General features: G+C 41.7%; 1 non-coding gene and 2 pseudogenes across 1 annotated transcript; all 3 read left to right on the top strand.

The window, feature by feature from the left end:
• Window positions 1–4,209: 4,209 nt before the first annotated feature.
• Window positions 4,210–7,666, top strand: LOC104435102 (annotated as a pseudogene).
• Window positions 7,667–10,605: 2,939 nt separating this feature from the next.
• On the top strand, window positions 10,606–13,199 carry LOC120290975 (annotated as a pseudogene).
• A 3,404-nt stretch (window positions 13,200–16,603) lies between these two features.
• Window positions 16,604–19,490, top strand: LOC104423680. The gene is made up of 2 exons (XR_005548787.1): window positions 16,604–17,838; window positions 18,752–19,490. It is a non-coding gene; the product is annotated as a cytochrome P450 736A117 (transcript).
• Window positions 19,491–20,958: the final 1,468 nt, after the last annotated feature.

The raw sequence follows: 20,958 nt of genomic DNA, 5'->3' as shown, positions 1-20,958 counted from the left end.
AATCCATCAAAGAGACACAAAGTTCTTTCGTGATATTTAATCTAAGATCTCAATCTTAAAATTCATTAAGATACACACTTTGCCCTCAAAACCTTAAAAATGATTTATATAGATTCAACTTGGGATGACTTCCAAGCATAGACAAATCCCGTGATTTCTAACATTTTTATTACCCAGGAGTCAGGACAATGCTAACAATCCCCATGCCAAAACATAAATAAGAACATTGACTCTCGACTGTGGAGATAAAGTGCAGTGTGCATTGGACTCGACGAGAACGCAGAAAATTAAAAGACCCACTCTCGGATTTGCCGACCACCTTCTAGTATTTTTAACACGACTTCCTCTGGAAGACCCCAACTTGCTTGAAACTTGATTCATTTGATATTTTACACGTAAGTTAGTCCAATCATATATCATTCGACCACATTGAAGCACGAATTTCTCTTAAGTATCTGATGCAAGTGATCTCTAAAATCCAGCAATAAGCGTTGAACTTAACCCTTCATGTTGCTTCATATATGGGATTGCATCATTTGATTTGAGCTAGTTGGTGATTTGTAAAGGAATCTCTATGTCACATTACCGAGGGCTCGTTTTTAAAATAAAAAAAATACGTTGTCTTGGGGCTTTACTGGGACTGACTAGTAAAGGGCCTAGAGCCAGGGTGATGTTAGAAACTAATCACGCTCCGGGAAAAATATCAATATCATTTTTGTTTAGAAGGAAAACAAAAATTTCGTTTTTATTATGGTCTTACAGAATAATAATTACTTAAATGTGTACTATGTACGCCTTCTCAACCTCTCCTATAAAATTGGAACTACAATTTATTCTTTCATTTTCTTTGCACGGTTAATTGACATGTAGGAAGAGTACGCGATGACCATGCAACAGTAATGGTGACAAGGGGAAAAAAGATTGCGACGCTTTGAACAAATACACCTTGAGCCAAAAAAATTTTGGGGGAAAATGATGCATTCCCCAAAACTCAACCAAACGCAGCTGATGGCAGGTCAATCCGTCCGCAAGAACTACGAAACAGAGAGATCAAACCCTAATTTTTGTCCTTTTGCAACTTTAATTATTCAATAACGCGCGTTAATTTTTAAGGATGTTTGGGAACCCCATGTTTGACTGATTAAGCAGAGAGTGGAAGAGGCAAGATCGAGTCCAAGTCGAGCCTTTTTGTCCTTGCTTGCTTGTCCATAGGGGGGGAGCAGGGTACGTGAGCAGTATGTGAACGTTGCAGACCCTGCGATTGCGATAATCCCGAGATTTGGAGAGGGATCAGACGCCGAAAAACAAGTACTTGGTGACAAAATCTCACACCAACGCGGCAAAGACTACAAGAAAGGAAAGATAATATCTAATCACGCGGTCTAATCCACCTTGGATTTGATGTTTAGTGAGGGATTGGGTAGCTTAAATCCTCAAATTAAGGGTGGATTAAACCGTTTGCGAGAAGTTTTCTATATATCGACAGTGTATGTTTTAATTTTCCGAACTTCACATTGTTGGCTACAAACGGAGAAAAGATATTGTGTGGTGTTATTGTGGAGATGAAAGAGAGAGATATGACAATTTTAGTTTTATTTCATCATCATTTCAGAGTAGCTTCAATATCAGAACACCCATCATGATCCAAGATCTTTATCTTGTCAAACCGTAACCATAAATTTTGACCGACAACCATGTTGATCATCTTGAGAAACCTTCTTTGAGATATTCAATCAAAACGGATCCCCATTTAGGGCAAACGAATAAAAATTTCAGCTTTAAATGAATCTTGTTCATTAAATTTTGAACGTACAAATGAACTTCCAACAAGATTCGAACACAGAGAATTTACAAAGAGAGAAACTCCAATCCAATATGACATGAAGGCAATATCTGTTATGAATATAGACCAGCGAATCGAAAAATAGTCGAATGAAGAAAAATGAATCGGATACCGGATTTACGTGGTTGATCTAAATATTAGAACTTACGCCCACGGGAGAGTAATACGGAATTCCACTATGTAAAACAAGCGATACACTTGGAAATTACAATCACTCGAAAGATTCAAACACACTTTCAGTATTTCACAACCCCAAATTACACCCAAATAAGTCACACAGTGTTTACCCCATTATAATTCCTAGTAAAACCTCACTTAATGAATTAAACAAATTCTACTCACAAGAATTTAATTGGCTAAAACACTCGGATATAATTACAACGAGAAAACCCTCACCCAAGAGAACTCTCTACACTCTTCTACAATCTTAGAGCTCTCTCTCTTGGCCACCGAAATAACTTGGCATGCTCTTCTATGTCAAAACGTCTCTCTATTTTATAATACAAAAGAGAGTCTCTATCATTTATTGCAACATTGCTGAAAGTCTTCTTCTGATAAAGATAAGACAAAGAAGCCCACAATAATTTATGGGCATGGATGCATGTGCATGGACAAACACAGGACCTTCTTTCTTGGACAAAGAAGCCCACCATAATTTATGGGTGTGTGTGGACAAATATAGGACCTTCTTTCCTCTTCTTTTTCTTTCTCTCTCAAAGTCAACAATGATGCTTGTCAAAAAAAAGAAAAGAAAAGTCAATAATGATGGCTTTGGCAGAGACAAGAAAGGAAGTGGGCCACCGTTCACTTTCCTCCATGTGATTTCCCAATTCAAAAGTTCAACCTGTAGAGATGAGCAGAAGAAACGGAAGGAAGCCACACATAATTAGCCCGTTCACACATGCGGCTCACGCTTGTGGCTCATAGATGAAATCCACATGCAATCTTCTTCCGACAATCTCGGATGATCAATTCGCATGTACTGTGTTGACTCGCATGTGGTCAAGTTCACGTATTCTCATTAGTCCGATTTACTCGAGACATATTTTTAATAATATATCAACTTAAAAATTAATACAATTTGACATGTCTTGATCCATTTCCTAAACTATAATGACACGACTCATAAACTCCCTAATCAATATGAAGTGGGGTCGCAATATGAGGCAAAATAAAGTTTATTTGTATTCGGTTTTCTGAACGAACTTTCGTTCGTGGGCAAATGAATTCTGACTCCTCCTTTTTCTGGCTAATTTTTGTTTCCTATTGACAAGATGACCAATAAGGGGAAAATTATAAAAAAATAATCCTAAATTTAGTCACTATAGCCAAATTTTGACCGGATATCGTTGACGTGAACGCTACCGTCCTACATGAAGTGCAACCAGCGTTAACATGCACACTTTTTAATAATATTAAAATATTTTTTTGATTTTAACATTTTTTCTTTTTTTTTTTTTTTTTTCCCTCTAGCCTCAACAAACACTGGCTAGAGGCGTGGATGGTAGAGCCTTTGCTCTTCCGGTGGAGGCCAAGGTTTGAAGCCTTGCGGCGAGTGGAGGCAAGCGCGTGTGGTGATTTACGCGTGTCGTCGGGGTGGTGGTTTCCTGCTATCGACACCTGGGGTTTACGAACCGCCGCTCGGCCACGTAGCGGTTCCTCCAAAGACCGAAAAAAAAAAAATAAAAATAAAATAAAATAAAATAAAAACACCGGCTAGAGGAGAGGTCGAGCCTTGACCTTGCTAGCCATGGTGAGGTCAAGTCTTGCTAGGGGCTAGCGAGGCTCGCCCTCACTAGTGGCCGGCAGGATTGAGCTTGCCCACTCTTGCTTCTAGCTTATCACTTATTGTCAGCAAATAATAATTCCATTTCTAAGTGGACTTGCTGTCAATGATCTTGAGGGATATAAGTAAGTTATGTGAAAATGGACACGTAGACGTTTACGCGTTCAACTCCTTTTAGTATACTTGCTTTCAAACTATAATAACTTACTCATTGGTCAGAAAGATAAGAGGTTTTGTCAAAGGTGGATTAGTTGGCCCAAAAAAATAGATATTTCGAGGATTACAAAATCGATCTACCAATGATGATAACAATATCAATAAAATTGTCGCATCCGGAAGAAAACGTTGTTGGTCATATATAGTGATCAAGGCAAAATAATAGCAAATATCTGTTTATCTTTAAGATGGCTGTTCATTCAAAATTATCGGAGGCGAACGAGTCAATTCTCTTTCGTGACAAGTGAACAAGATGAGCAGTTTCCTGATATTCTGCATATGAAAATTCAGGTGGAGTTCCACAGTCGCACGAGCAATATAAATCCACATGTTCGCTCCCAGTCCCTCCACCACTCGTCTTCACAACCCCTAAAAGATAGGCATTCACTCGAGACGCAGAAACAGCGAAAAGACACCGTCGCCACCGGCAATGTTCAGCTTCAACGTGTCACCGCTACTCTCCTTCACACCCTCGGTGGCCTCAATCACACTCGTCCTCTTCATAACCTTCCTCACCTTCAAATGCCTCCGCTTCCTCTTCTCCTCTGCCGCTGCTACTAACCTTCACCTTCCGCCATCACCGCCGAAGCTCCCTGTCATCGGGAACCTCCACCAGCTCAGTGATTACCCTCACCGCTCGCTCCAAGCCCTGTCGAGACGCTATGGCCCCTTGATGATGCTCCACTTCGGAAGCGCGCCCGTCCTCGTCGTATCTTCCGCCGACTGTGCCCGGGACATCTTGAAGACCCACGACCTCATTTTCTCCGACCGACCCAGGTATAGACTAAGCCTGTCGATCCATGTTCGTGCATCTTAATTCTCTGTTAAGAGTTATATTTTCTGGCATTTATGATGGAGAAGGTCACGGTGGACTACAGATATGGACATTGACCTTGTGCCGATTCATGTCATTTCTTCGACTCAGGTCAACCCTGTCCGAGAGACTTTTGTACCACCGCAAGGACGTGTCTCTGGCGCCGTATGGCGAGTACTGGAGGCAAATGAGGAGTATCTGCGTGCTCCAGCTGCTGAGCAACAAGAGGGTCCACTCGTTTCAGACGGTCGAGAAGAGGAGATCTCTGTTGATGGACAAGATCAAGCAGCATCGCTCGGTGGACCTGAGCGACTTGTTTGCGTCGTTGACGAACGACATCATATGCCGGACGGCTCTAGGGAGGAAGTACAGCGAAGGCATGCAGGGCAAGAAGTTCAAGGGACTTTTAGCGGATATGATGGGGTTGCTGGGCATTTTCAACGTTGGGGACTTCATTCCGAGCCTTGGGTGGATCAACAAGCTAACTGGTCTAGACGCAAAAAGTGGAGCGGGTCGCGAGGGAGTTCGACCAGTTCCTCGATGAGGTGGTGGAGGAGCATCGGAGGAAGATGGAGGAGAAGAGCATCGGCGGCGGAGGTGAAGATAGGAGAGACTTTGTGGACGTTTTGCTGGACATTGAGAAGGACAAAACTGTTGGTTTTGCTTTTTGGTGCGGATAGCATCAAAGCACTCGTCTTGGTAAGCTCCCTCTTTTCTCCACCAACGATCTCATGCAATCAAATTTTTTTCTTTCAAGATAATTATTGGATGGTCTTGAGGCTATTTCATCCCAAAAATTTAAAGAATGAAGCTTTCTCTCGTATCTATAAATTGATATGAAGTTTTCTCTCATATTTATAAATTGATCACTAATTTTTCCACAACCGACTTAGAATAAACCCCAACAACAATATTGTCCACTGTACTTTTTAAAGAAAATTTTCTCCAATCAATTGTTTATAAATGAATCACAAATATAAACTATACTTACATTTAGTTTAACTTAATTATGGATGATGTTCATGTTTCTACCCTACAAATCATATAACACTAATTAGTCGGGTAATTGATGACTTAATTAAGAGAATTCTAAAGTACAAATTACAATTTTATATGATAAGTTCTCGTTAATTTGGAAATATCTCACAATTTTAAATATTAATTTTTTTAAGTCATAGTAAAATTTATAAGTCTCTCTCTATATATATCCCTTCATTCAGTTGTGACTCGTGTTTGAAAGAGTATTTATGAGTCATAACTGAATGAAGCGATAAGCATCATTAGTTATCCATGACGATTGATTATCAAGTACCCTTGTGCTTGTGCAGGATGTATTTGCTGGTGGAACTGATACAACGTACACTGTCCTGGGGTGGGCAATGACCGAGCTCTTAAGGCACCCTCGTGCCATGAACATTCTCCAAACTGAGGTTCGCAAAATCGCCAACGGCAAGCCTAACATAACCCATGCGGACTTGGAGAAAATGCATTACTTGCGAGCAGTCCTCAAAGAGACTCTCCGCCTACACCCTCCGATCCCGCTCCTCGTCCCACGACTGTCGACCCGGGACGTCAAAATCAAGGCTACGACATCGCAGCGGGGACTATGGTGATCTTGAATGCGTGGACCATCGGGAGGGACCCCAGCACGTGGGACGAGCCGGACAAGTTCAAGCCGGAGAGATTCTTGAACAGCTCGGTGGACTTCAAGGGACAGGATTTCAAGCTGATTCCTTTCGGTGCCGGGAGGAGGGGTTGCCCTGTGTTGACACCTAAATTTCGACGATTTAGTTTATTTATTTATTGCATAGGAAATTAGGAGTTAAACTTTATAGCATATAGATTTATATTTGCATTTATTTTGTTATTGGCATTTTATTTATCGGATCGGTGCGAATGGGTTGAAATTAGTTGACCAAGTTCTACAGACAGTTCTTGGCACTCACGCTATGTGTTTTAATTATCTCGTGAAAAATAAAAAATTTTGAAATTATTAGGGATATGAATAATTTGGATAGGGCACATGTGTGAAAAAAATATTACGACTTATCTTTTGCGAGATTTGGATTTTCGAGTAAATATTTATTGTAATCTTGAATTTTTATCAATAGTGATCGGTTGGTGAAAATGTATCACGGATGTAGATTTGAAGGGAAATCGAAGGCTTATCTCTTACCCCCTATAAAAGCAACCGTGTAAGAGGACCTGGAGGAGGAGCTTCTTTTGGAAAAAATTCAGAAAAAGTGGAGAGAAGTTTTGTCTCTGCAGTAAAAGAGAGAAACAGAAAAAGTGGAGAGAAGTTTTGTCTCTGCAGTAAAAGAGAGAAAGAGTACGAAGGAAGAGGGAGAGTGACATGAGAGAGAGAGAGAGGGGAGAAAAGTAAAGAGGTGATTTGACCCCTACTATTCATCATCTTCCCCAAATCGCTGCCCCTCCTCTGCAACCTCCATTCGCAAAGCTTCCGCCACCGCGTGTTCGCCACAGCCGCTTCGGCGGTCTCCCCACGAAGCTCACTGACGACGCCGCGCCGCCGAGGTCCCCGACGCCTGGATCTTCCTCCGCACGAGCCCCGACGACCCCCGCCGTTCCTCTCGCCGAGCCTCGCCGCGCCTCCTTCGCGAACAACTTGCTCGCTGCCATCACCGTCCGTCGCTCCACCCGCGGCGACGCGAAACCAGCAATCGCCGATCGCCTTCTCGCGACGACCCAAGCTCGAGTCGAGCCGCTCTGCCACCACCCGCGACGTCCTATTCGCCCGCCGGAACGCCGGAGTACCGCCGTTCACCGCACCGTGCCATCACCGTCCTCTGCTCAGTCCCCGCACCCGTTCGGAGCCCGATCTACCGCACCGGAGCGTCGATCTCGCCCACGATTTGCTGGTTCGAGACGCCGGAGTGCTCCCCAAGTCCTCTGCCCGAGCGCCCTTGCCCTACGGGTCTCTGCTGCTCGCTGCTCCGCTTGTCTGCCGAGTCCCTTCGCCGGAGTTTCTTCCCTGCCAGACCTCTAATCTGCTGCCCCTCACCGGAGCCGGTGACCAGCCGGACCGACGACAATTGCTCTTGGAGACCCACGGTCACACGTGGGAAAGGAAAGAAGAAAAAACAGAGAAAAGCAAAAACAACAGAAAAAGCAAAATCAATTAGGTTGCTTTTATTTTTTCAGTTATTTTACTTTATTTTGTTTATATTCTTTAGTTATTTACTTAATTGGATCCCAATGTTCACTTTATGAATCTTGCAGGCATTATCCGCAAGAGTTATCCCTAAACTTTTTGTAATTATTAATTTGACCCGTAAGATGTCGGGTTATTTTTTAATTACATTAATTTTTGGGGTTTGTTGATAGTTTTTAAGTACTGAATCAATATAATTATTAATTTGATCCGTAAGAATTCTGGATCAGATTTTTAGTTATTTTGAACTCTTTTGTCGTGATAATTAGGGTTAGGATAATCGTTAATTTAACTTTTGAGACAACATGTTATTTTTTTCGATTATTTTAATCATTCATTTGATTGAATATCTTGATTGTTTAGATTTAATGTTTAGTTGATAATTACTTGCTTTTTTTGAAAACCACTAAAAAATCTAAAAAATATTTGAATTAAGATTCAGTTTGTTTTGGAATATGTCTTGTTATCTTGCATATCTAGAATAGGGATTTTATTCCGAATTTAGGAAAATTAAAAACAAAAACAAAAAATGCACTCATTTAGGTTGTTAGTTTTATCATTATTTGAATTGCATGTGAAATTTTAATTTCGAAATTACTATAAAAACACAAAAAATCATCATACATATATCATGTTAAATTATGACATTTTTTGCACGTCATTGCATATTAGATAAATTGCATGTTAGATTAAGATAATATCTTAGTTTAAATTAGGATTTAATATGACTTGATCCTTAGTTTAAATTAGATAGAATTTTAATCTAGCTAGATCATTTTTGCATAGAAAATATCAAATGCACGTCATTTAGTTTTATTAGGTTCATTTAATTAGAACTTCCTCATCATGAGATTAAGTCATTTAATAAATGTCGCGTGACATATAACTCGCATACTAAATTGTATGTTGTGTCATTTAGTATATCATTAAATCGCATTGCATGTCATTAGAATTAGGTCATTTAGATTGCATTTAATTATTGCATTTCTTCACATGTCATATAGTTTAGGTCATGTTTTGCCATGTCATATTAGATTATTAGCATGCATCGCATGATTTTCATTAAATAAAGTGAAAACAAAAATTGAAATTGCGTGTTAATTAGAAATCATATCTAAATTTGGGATGTGAATTACATTTAACAACGGATCTTTCGTTGCTCCTAGGTATGTTTTGCAATATTTAATTGCTTTCTTGAGTGTTAAATTGGTGGTATGCGCGGCATGTATGATCACCCCACATGTGTTGGAAGTTAAATTAAAATCAATTCAATTGCCAAACATTTTTTTAAAAATGAAATAAAAGGTACCGAAAAGGGCACTAGGATAGTCTAGTGTAATCAAGTCCCGAACTCATAAATCTGCAGTTCGTAGGAGTAAAGTAAATCTCCCGTTACTTTACTTGGGTTTCTAATCGACCCACCAAAAATAGATTAGTGGCGACTCGATAAAATCAATTTGCATGTTCGGAAATTCAAACCTAAGTCGCGAATTGGTATGGGCTTGGGAGAGTCAGAAATTTTGCTAGGCTTAAAGACTTAGTCCATTAACCTAGTTTTAGGTGGTGAACCCGCGAAAAAATTAGGTCGCGACACCCTGGTTCGTCATTCGCGATGGTGACTAACGAACTTGTCTTGGCAAATCTGGTGAACAAGTTCGATTGGGCACTGCCGAGGGTCTGAAAGCGGAGGATTTGGACATGACCGAATGCACTGGTCTTACCATCCACAGGAAAGTTCATCTCCTTGCTGTTGCCACTCCATTCCCTAGTTAAGACCATCGTCATTACCTTATATGTATTGTTGTAAAATCGTGGCGAATGTTTGTGTAATGATTTTCTTACCGTAATCAATTTGTAATGATTTTCATCCGTCATTAATCAATTTGGACTGTGTACGTTGTATCAATTCAATAACTCTAGCCAATTTTAACTAGAGATCGCTGACGTGAACGTTAACATGGCTTATGTAACGTGACAAGTGATTGACATGCACTATTTTTAATAATATTAAAATAATTTTGATTTTATTATTTTAATTTTTTTTTCTTTTTTTCTCTTTTTTTTTCTCCTCCTCCCTCTAGCTTCAAGAAGGCAACCTGTGAGAAGCGAGGGCAAGCCTTGACCTTGCTAGCCACGGTGAGGTCGAGCCTCACTAAGGACGGATGAGGCTCACCCTCACCAATGGCCAGGGGGGTTGCCTCTCCTGCCCTTGCCTCTAGCCGGTTACTGACCGTCAACGAGTGATAATTCCATTTCTAGCCTGACTTGCCGTGGATATGATGTTGAGGGATATATGTAAGTTATGTGAAAATGGACGTGTGGATATTCACGCGTTCAACTCCTTTTAATATACTTGCTTTCAAACTATAATAACTTACTTGTCGGTCAAAAAGATAAGAGGTTTTGTCAAAGATTGACTAGTTGGCCCAAAAAAGTAGATATTTTGAGGATCATTACAAAATCCATCTACCAATAATGATAACAATATTCATATATTTGTCGCATCCGGAAGAAAACGTTGTGGGTCATGTATAGTGGTCAAGGCAAAATAATAGCAAAATATCTGTTTATCCTTAGGAAGGCTGTTCATTCAAAATTACCGGAGGCGAACGAGTCAATTCTCTCTCATGGCAAGTGAACAAGATGGAAATTTCTGATATTCTGCATATGAAAATTCATGTGGAGCTCCACAGTCGCACGAGCAATATAAATCCACATGTTCGCTCCCAGTCCCTCCACCACTCGTCTTCACAACCCCTAAAAGATAGGGATTCTCTCGAGACGCAGAAACAGTGAAAAAACACCGTCGCCATCGGCGATGTTCAGCTTCAACGTGTCACCGCTACTCTCCTTCACACCCTCGCTGGCCTCAATCACACTCGTCCTCTTCATCACCTTCCTCACCTTCAAATGCCTCCGCTTCCTCTTCTCCTCTGCCGCTGCTACTAACCTTCACCTTCCGCCATCACCGCCGAAGCTCCCTATCATCGGGAACCTCCACCAGCTCAGTGATCACCCTCACCGCTCGCTCCAAGCCCTGTCGAGACGCTATGGCACCTTGATGATGCTCCACTTCGGAAGCGTGCCCGTCCTCGTCGTATCTTCCGCCGACTGTGCACGGGACATCTTGAAGACCCACGACCTCATTTTCTCCGACCGACCCAGGTATAGGGCTAAGCCTGTCAACCCATGTTCATGCATCTTAATTCTCTGTTAAGAGTTATATCTTCTGGCATTTATGATGGAGAAGGTCCCGGTGGACTACAGATATGGACATTGACCTTGTGCCGATTCATGTCATTTCTTCGACTCAGGTCAACCCTGTCGGAGAGGCTTTTGTACCACCGCAAGGACGTGTCTCTGGCGCCGTATGGCGAGTACTGGAGGCAAATGAGGAGCATCTGCGTCCTCCAGCTGCTGAGCAACAAGAGGGTCCACTCGTTTCGGACGGTCCAAGAAGAGGAGGTCTCTCTGTTGATGGACAAGATCAAGCAGCATCGCTCGGTGGACCTGAGCGACTTGTTTGCGTCGTTGACGAACGACATCATATGCCGGACGGCTCTGGGGAGGAAATACAGCGAAAGCACGCAGGGCAAGAAGTTTAAGGGACTGTTAGCGGATATGATGGGGTTGCTGGGCATTTTCAACGTTGGGGACTTCATTCCGAGCCTTGGGTGGATCAACAAGCTAACTGGTCTAGACGCAAAAGTGGAGCGGGTCGCGAGGGAGTTCGACCAGTTCCTCAGTGAGGTGGTGGAGGAGCATCGGAGGAAGATGGAGGCGAAGAGCATCGGCGACGGAGGTGAAGATAGGAGAGACTTTGTGGACGTTTTGCTGGACATTGAGAAGGACAAAACTGTTGGTTTTGCTTTTGGTGCGGATAGCATCAAAGCACTCGTCTTGGTAAGCTCCCTCTTTTCTCCACCAACGATCTCATGCAATCAACTTTTTGTTCTTTCAAGATAATTATTGGATGGTCTTGAGGCTATTTCACCCCAAAAATTTAAAGAATGGGCTTTCTCTCATATCTATAAATCGATTACTAACTTTTTCCACAACCGACTTAAAATAAACCCCAACAACAATATTGTCCATTGTACTTTTTGAAGAAAATTTTCTCCAACCAATTGTTTATAGACGAATCACAAATATAAACTATACTTACATTTAATTTAACTTAATTTTGGATGATGTTCATGTTTCTACCCTACAAATCATATAACACTAAATGAAAATGTTTCCTAATTATGAATAAAAAATATAACCATTTGTTTTTGTCCCTACCAAAATTAGTCGGGTAACCAAGTTGATGACTTAATTAAGAGAATTCTAAAGTACAAATTACAATTTTATATGATAAGTTCTCGTTAATTTTAGATACTAATTTTTTAAGTCATAGTAGAATTTATAAGTCTCTCTCTCTCTCTCTCTCTCTCTCTCTCTCTCTCTCTCTCTCTCTATATATCTATCTATATATATATATATATATATCGCTTCATTTCTCTCTCTCTCTCTATATCTATATATATATATATATCGCTTCATTCAGTTGTGACTCGTGTTTGAAAGAGTATTTATGAGTCATAATTGAATGAAGCGATAAGCATCATTAGTTATCCATGACGATTGATTATCAAGTACCCTTGTGCTTGTGCAGGATATATTTGCTGGTGGAACTGATACAACGTACACAGTCCTGGAGTGGGCAATGACCGAGCTCTTAAGGCACCCTCGTGCCGTGAACATTCTCCAAACTGAGGTTCGCAAAATCGCCAACGGCAAGCCTAACATAACCCATGCGGACTTGGAGAAAATGCATTACTTGCGAGCAGTCCTCAAAGAGACTCTCCGCCTACACCCTCCGATCCCGCTCCTCGTCCCACGACTGTCGACCCGGGACGTCAAAATCCAAGGCTACGACATCGCAGCGGGGACTATGGTGATCTTGAATGCGTGGACCATCGGGAGGGACCCCAGCACGTGGACGAGCCGGACAAGTTCAAGCCGGAGAGATTCTTGAACAGCTCGGTGGACTTCAAGGGACAGGATTTCGAGCTGATTCCTTTCGGTGCTGGGAGGAGGGGTTGCCCCGGTACGTCATTCGCGATGGCGACCAACGAACTTGTCTTGGCAAATCTGGTGAACAAGTTCGATTGGGCACTGCCGAGGGTCTGAAAGCGGAGGATTTGGACATGACCGAATGCACTGGTCTTACCATCCACAGGAAAGTCCATCTCCTTGCTGTTGCCACTCCATTCCCTAGTTAAGACCATCGTCATTACCTTATATGTATTGTTGTAAAATCGTGGCGAATGTTTGTGTAATGATTTTTTTACTGTAATCAATTTGTAATGATTTTCATCCGTCATTAGTCTATAATGGTTTCGTAATGTTTTATAATAGTTTAGTAACGGTTTTGTACCAATTTGCGATTGATTTGTAATGTTTTTAATTAAATGCAAGAATTGATGATGGATAATGGCTCTCTTTGTTTTTCTTTTTTCAATTACAAATTGTCAGTCCATACATAATTGAAAAGTGATAGATATATCAAAGTAAGAAATTCTTGTTTCTCTTTGAATTTGGGAGAATTACTAAAAAAATCTTAAATTGATCACAATTGTGTCAATTCGGTCGTAAATTCTTTTTTTTTTTTGGTCAATTGAGTGATAAAATTTTTGTATTTGTGTCAATTCACTTCATCCAATCAATTTTGTCTAATAATTGCTGACATGGATGTCAGCTGCGACTGTCGTACGTGGCACCCGTAGCTGACGTGAACAATTTTTTATAATACTTTAATATTTTTTGAACTACTTTTTTTATTCGCCCCAGTGGCCGTTTCAAAGGGGGAGGTGAGGGGTTCAAATCCCCACCTTCAGGGGGGATGGGGTGGGGAGACGCATGTTTGAGAAATGTTTATTTCCCACGCCCGTAAGCGAAAAGTCCAAGAGTGAGTGTAGAATAGGAATAGAGTAGGACTGACAAAAAAAAAACTACTTTTTTATTTATTAGTTTTTATATCTTCTTCGTTGCTCTGTATGGCAGCTGTGCAATGCAAGGACCAACCATCATCACCAACTCGGAACAGCTTCTATACCAAAGCACCAGCCGTGACCCATCCCGGTCTCTACTCTGCCAAACCAACTGCAATGGCAATGTTTGATTCACAGCCGTGATGATCATCTCGAGAAACCTTCTCTGAGATATTTAATCAAATCCCCATTAAGGACAAACCCATAAAAGTTCAGCTTTGAACGATTTTTGTTTACTAAACTGTGAAAGTACAATTGAATTTTCTACAAACAAATCAGAACACGGAATCTACTAAAAGAGGGAAACTTGAATCCGAGATGACATGAAGGTGACACTAACTTAAAAGCCAAACACAATTCGACATGTCTCGTTCCGTTTCCAATCTATGATGACACTGACCCATAAACCACTAATCAAAATGAGGCGGGTCGCAAGAGGAGCACGCCATCTTCTTGGTTCACGCTTCGCGTCGCTCTTGCAGATCAGATAAAACAAATTTGTATTAGGATTTCTGTCCATTTCGTTCTTGGACAAATGAACTACGGAGACTCCTTTTCTGGCTGATAGACGAAACTAGCAAGGTCATCAGAGAGTGATAGTTCCATTTCGAGGCAGAGTTGCGGTCGATGATGTTGATATTTTTGTAAGTTCTGTGAAAATGGATGCGTGCATCTTTGCGCGTTCAACTCCTTTTAGTCGACTTGCTTTCAATCAATCAATTAAAATTTAATGAACCCCACATATCATTCCTTACACATCGGGCAAAAAGACAATTTTTGCAAAGAGGTACTATTGTAAAGTTAAGCCTACAGACGGTCACAAAAGAAATTAGATATTAAGACGATGATTACAATATCGATCTACCAATAATGATAATAATATTAATATATTTGTCTCAATTCGGAAGAAAATCGTTGTTGGTCATGTATAGTGATCACAAGGCAAAAGAATAGTAAATATTTATTTATCCTTAGTTAGAGATGTTCATTCAAAATTACCGGAGGGGAACGAGTCAATTCATTTTTATGGCAAGTGAACAAGACAGGAAATATCCTGGTATTCTACATAGGAGAATTCACGTGGAGCTCCACAACAGCACGAACAATATAAATTCACATGTTCGCTATCTTTTTCCTTCACCCCTCGTCTTCACAACCCTAAAATCACTTGGGACGCAGAAACAGTGGAAAACCACCGTCGCCACCGGTGATGTCGAGCTTCAATGCCTCACCGCTACTCTCCTTCACTCCTCGCTGTCACTGTTGAAGCTCCTAATCATCGAGAACCTCCACCAGCTCGGCGATTATCCTCACTGCTCGCCCCAAGCCCTGTCGAGGCGGTGTGGCCCCTCGATGATGCTCCACTTCAGGAGCTCGCCCGTCCTCGTCGTATCATCCACTGATTGTGCACTTGACATCATGAAGACCCACGACCTTATATTCTCCGACCGACCCAGGTATAGACTAAGCCTGTCAACCCGTGTTCATGCATCCTAATTCTCTGTTAGAGTTATATTTTCTAGCATTTATGATTGGAGATGGTCCCGGTGGACTAGGACATTAACCATGCGTCAACTCGTGCTATTTTAAAACGTTGTATTTTTTATTTAACAAGACGAAAGCTTCATATGTACTAAATATGTGCCAATTCATGTCATTTCTTCGACTCAAGTCAACCCTATTCAAGAGGCTTCTATACCATCGCAAGGACATGTCATTGGCGCCATATTATTGGGGTGTAGTTCATACTCCCGATCAATTATGTAGAGGTAGTGGCCCTATGACTTTAATTTGGGTTTGACCCTATAAATAGTTACTCATGAATAGTAACTGTGAAAAAGAGTTGACTATTTTAAAGGTATTTATTTATTATCCATAAATTATCCAAAAAAAAAAAAACCAGTAAAATTTTATCAACGTGTGTGATGAAAATTTTCTTTTTTATTCTTCTGAAAGCCAGAGGATCGTCCATACATAGAAAATAATAGGTTCAGTTCACACAAACTGTCCACCCTGAAGAAGACCCCACGTGACAAGAGGACTGCAAAATGCAAATGTCGTGTCTATTCCGGCGGCCGATGGGGCGGCTGGACCATACAAACTCTGTCATCGATTTCACATTGATTTGACGGAGATATGAAACGAATCAGGTCGATCCGATTAATGGTGACGGAAAAGAAAATTAATCATCGAAGATATAGTTGAAATCTCGCAAGTAATTGACTGGCAATGGGCCACCCACTTTACCATGTCCATCACGAAACATCGTTTGCTTTGAAAGGCTTAGTGGTCCCAAACTTTATCTTATAAGTGGTCAAATTCAAAATGATTTAATCCCCATCTTAAAATCATTGGTCGAATTAGAAGGGTCAATTCTCAATTCGTGGAATGACAGTTGGCCCATTTGGTTTTAAATCGGACCAACCAGTCCCATCTAGTCAAGAACCAATGGTGATATCTTCTTCTTCTTTTTTCCCATATTCCCCTTGAGTGTAGTTGCATAGTCTAAACTCTTGCTCTTTGATATTTTGGATATTTAATCAATAAAAATCTTGATAGAAAGACATTAAAGGTGTGATAAAGTATAATCAAGTATCATTAACTTGTTAATAAAAAAATATCGAGCCAGTCTAGGTAGTCCGGATGATTTGGTTTACACCTAGAACAGGAGACCGGACCAACAGTCACCGGTTCCAAGTTTTAGGAATGGGGAGCTGTCCAAACCGGTCCAGAACCGGTCGATTTGCTCTAATTCGGTTCAGTTTCAGTACTCACCCTTAGCCGCACATACATGTTTGATTCGGAGCAACTCAGTTCCCGTGTCCAAATTGTTGAGGCCAATGTATGGTGCAAGCGAAGAAGTTGGACTGGTATTCCATTTTACCGCACATCCCATTTCGATACTAATGCATTCTTGAATGACATCTCGTGACTTTCGTTTTGGATGGATAGCGTGTAAAGGTTCCTCAACGCCTGCTCCTACTCACTACAAAAAGAACCAGACGCAGGAGGAAGCAAGTTGTATCTGGGGTTCTGATAGAAGAAAATGATGTCAAGTGCACTTCTCAGGCAATATCTTTATCCCCTTTTAATACCATTTACCTTCTGCATCTTGCTCCTCTTCAAATGGTTGCTTTCACCTTCCACCACCCAAAAACACCACCACCCACCACCTTCGCCACCAAGGCTTCCCATCCTCGGAAACCTCCACCAGATCGGCTCGCGCCCTCACTCCTCACTTGCAAACTTGTCCCGTAAACATGGCCCTCTCATGCTCCTCCGACTCGGCCGTGTGCCGGTGCTTGTGGTCTCGTCAGCGGATGCCGCCCGCGAGATCATGAAGACCCACGACCTCATCTTTGCCAACCGCCCAAAGTCGAAGATCTTCGAAAAGCTTGTGTACGACTACAAGGACGTGTCGATGGCGCCATACGGCGAGTACTGGAGGCAGATGAAGAGCGTCTTCGTATTGCAACTCCTGAGCAACAAGAGGGTCCAGTCGTTTCGCCCGGTCCGGGAGGAAGAGGTGGCCAACCTGATCGCCGACATCGAGGGCTTGCTTTCTTCCGCATCGCCGACAACCGTGAATTTGGGCGAGAGGTTCGCAGCGCTAACCAACGACGTGGTGTGCAGGGTGGCTTTGGGGAGGAAGTATGGTGGGAAGAGGTTCAAGGCGATACTCATGGAATTTGTGGAGTTGTTGGGAGCTCTCAGCTTCGGGATTATATTCCTTGGCTTGCTTGGGTGGATCGAGTGAGCGGTTTGGATGAGCGGCTGGACAAGGTGGCTAAAGAGCTTGATGGTTTCTTGGATGAAGTTGTGGAAGAGCATGTTGAGAAGAGGATGAACTGCGAGGGCGGCGTCGACGTACAAGAAGGCAAAGAAGATTTTGTGGATATCTTGCTTTCTATCCAGAAGGATAGCTCCGTTGGTTTTTCCATTGATAAAATTACCATCAAAGCTCTCATCTTGGTACGCAAGTTCTTGCACGGCCCTTTTTGTTTATTTGGCTAATCATTATTCCTAGAATCATTCTACGGTGCGCGGAGCTATATGAACCATCGATATGTGGCCACGATCTCTTCTAATTTTCAGATCACTCTGTCCATTATAGACTTTTGTCTCGGCATGTTTTTCAATTTGTTAGTTTAGCACACATCTCTTGCAAAAAGATGATGCTTAATTCCCTTAAAAACTCCAAACTTTTAAGTCCAATTCTGATTTTATCCATAACATTTTTCTTAATAAAAATTATATTTTTCTTTCTAGTTTTAAATCTGCTCTCGCATCCAAAAATAGCCACCAATTTCTTCCAAATTATCAATATCAGGAGGCTACTGTTATTCCGTGCAAAAGTGAGAGTGTTGTGGGAGTGAATTTGGCAGTATAGTGAAAATCTATGATTTTTTTTTTTTAACTTAAATAAGTTTGGGCAGAATTGAGATTTGACCTAAAATTTAGATTTTTTTGGGGGGAGTTAAGCCCAAACGGACGGTTTAATACCTCTTTCAGTTGTGAGCATGCAATGTCAGTCGATGTCATTTTAGCAATTTGCACTCAAGTTTTTGGCAAAAGTTGCACTTTAATTAGCCTATGAAATAACGTGGAATCACTCTAGATTGCTACGTGATGGTACTGATCATGTAGGTAGAGACAGACTAAAATGAACAGAGTATTGTATAGTCTAGATCCTAGCACTCTCCTTCTCTGATTGAGCTTTCTCCTTTGGTCAAGGAGCACTATTTTGGGCACTTTGGATTGATGGGCCAATTGTAATTTCATCTTAATGTTAGTCCCCAATGTTGGCAACAAGGTTAATCATCAGGCAAGAATACTTTCGAGCAGGCGTACGATAGTCATGCCGACTACGTTGTTATAATTGCAGGATGCATTTGCAGCGGGAACAGACACTACATACACTGCCCTAGAGTGGGCAATGACCGAGCTTCTCAGACATCCAAATGCAATGCGACAAGCACAAGCCGAGGTCAGAAGGATTGCCGGTCACAAGTCGAGCATAACCGAGGAAGACCTGGACCAAATGTGCTACTTGAAGGCCGTGATCAAGGAAACCCTCCGATCGCATCCTCCGATCCCACTACTAATCCCCCGAGTCAACCCAAGACACCAAAGTGATGGGCCATGACGTCGCGGCAAGGACGCGAGTGATTGTCAATGCTTGGGCCATCGGGAGAGACCCTTCGCTGTGGGACTCGCCAGACGAGTTCCGTCCGGAGAGGTTCTTGAACTCATCCATCAATTTCCAGGGACATGACTTTGAGCTCATTCCATTCGGAGCAGGGCGGAGAGGCTGTCCGGGAATCGCATTCGCCATTGTTGTGGATGAGCTTGTTTTGGCCAATCTCTTGCACAAGTTCGATTGGAGATTGCCTGATGGCGTGGGGCAGCTGGACATGACCGAGTCCACTGGTCTAACCATTCACAAGAAGTTCCTCTCATTGCTTCTGCCGCTATAGCCACTCCATAATGCTACCAAAGATTTTTACTTATTTTTACATCTAATTCAGGCAATGTTGTCCGACAGATGTGGCGGATGAAGTTCCTTCTTCCCATTTTCCAAATATTTCTGGCAATGCAAAGTTCTTATGCAGCCTGATGGTCGGGATACACTCTTTTCATAAAGATAGGTTCAGTGAAGTATCAATTAGGCCTATATGCGCATGTGGAAAACAGTTATTGTGAGAAGAAGACGATCCAAAATAGGGATGTATTTAAAGATATAAGCGATGAACGTCATGAACTGATGTAGGAGCTTCGGTACTGAGAATTGAGGAAGGTGAAGGGCTCTTTGCGAACACGAAATGGGACAGGCCAACACGTCTGAGCAAAGGCACCAAATTTTATGATAGCCCCAGAGATTCATCTGAGAGTCGATTCGGTCAATCCAAATCTTGGATGGATTTTGATTTACAAAATTTCAGAATTGCTCTGTTTTCTTAATGACTGAATAGTTAGAATAATCAAGGAAAATTAGTGTATAATGATATTTAATAATGGATGGTACTCAAGATGGATGGCTTGCAGCCTAATTTCTTAGAATCATTAGTTGACAAGAAGGCGCGAACTCTTAATTTTCAATCTGTGGCTGATCGAAACTTAATTCAACCTAATCAATTGATCTTAAAGAGTTTAATTTGTTGACAAACTCTCCACAAAGGATTCCCAAAACACTGAATAAAAAGAAAAATATACCCATCAGTCATCTCTTTCATTTCCCCAATCACTTAAAACACTTAAAAAGACCTAAGCACTTAATTATTATTTCGCAGATATCTATCAAAAAGCGAGATGCTTAAAGCATGATGATCTCGTGATCAACCCATCCCTAGATGATTTGGCGGGGCTCCAATGATTAATCGGAAGAGCACTGATTTTGCGTCGCTATTGCCATCGCTAATCCTAGCAGCATTCTTTTGTCACCCCGCTCAGGATGATATCCCAGGATGGCTTTCAGGACATAAGAAAATTCTACCACGATGCACTGCATTGCATGTGAATGGCTTTGTCCATGACAAATGCATCATATAATCACCAGAGGACATTTTTTATAAGACTGACATTGACTAAAATTAAAACCAAATGGCCAGCAAATCAGATAGATAATTTCAGTGACTTCCGTATATAAAACTGCGTGGGAATCAATTAAGAAGTAGAGAATAGCAATATTACATACCTTGCAATGCCTCTCCTTCACGATCTGTTTCTCCCGACATGCTTGGTCCTAGCAGCTTTGCTGATTGTTTTGGGAAAGAGCGAGTCTAGGAAAAGAAAAAGAAACCTCCCACCGAGCCCTCCCAAGTCGCCAATCATTGGCAATCTCCACCAGCTTGGCAAATCGCCGCACATATCTCTGCATCACCTCATGAGGAAGTACTGCCTGATCATGTCCTTGCAGCTTGGCAAAGTCCGAACCATAGTTGTATCCTCGGCCGCGATGGCCAAGGACTCCGCCAAGCACTTGTTTTATTATTACTCCCACACGGCTCCTTAGTTTTCACTTAATCAAGTCGTATATGCCGACTGTCATTGTGACATGCGACATATGTCAACCAAAGACTTCCTTCAAATAAC

This window comes from Eucalyptus grandis, chromosome 2, assembly GCF_016545825.1.
Source record: "Eucalyptus grandis isolate ANBG69807.140 chromosome 2, ASM1654582v1, whole genome shotgun sequence".
In the NCBI taxonomy this organism is placed as follows: domain Eukaryota; kingdom Viridiplantae; phylum Streptophyta; class Magnoliopsida; order Myrtales; family Myrtaceae; genus Eucalyptus; species Eucalyptus grandis.
Note: the sequence above shows the minus strand (reverse complement) of the source record. Positions and strands in the feature narration are given on the sequence as shown.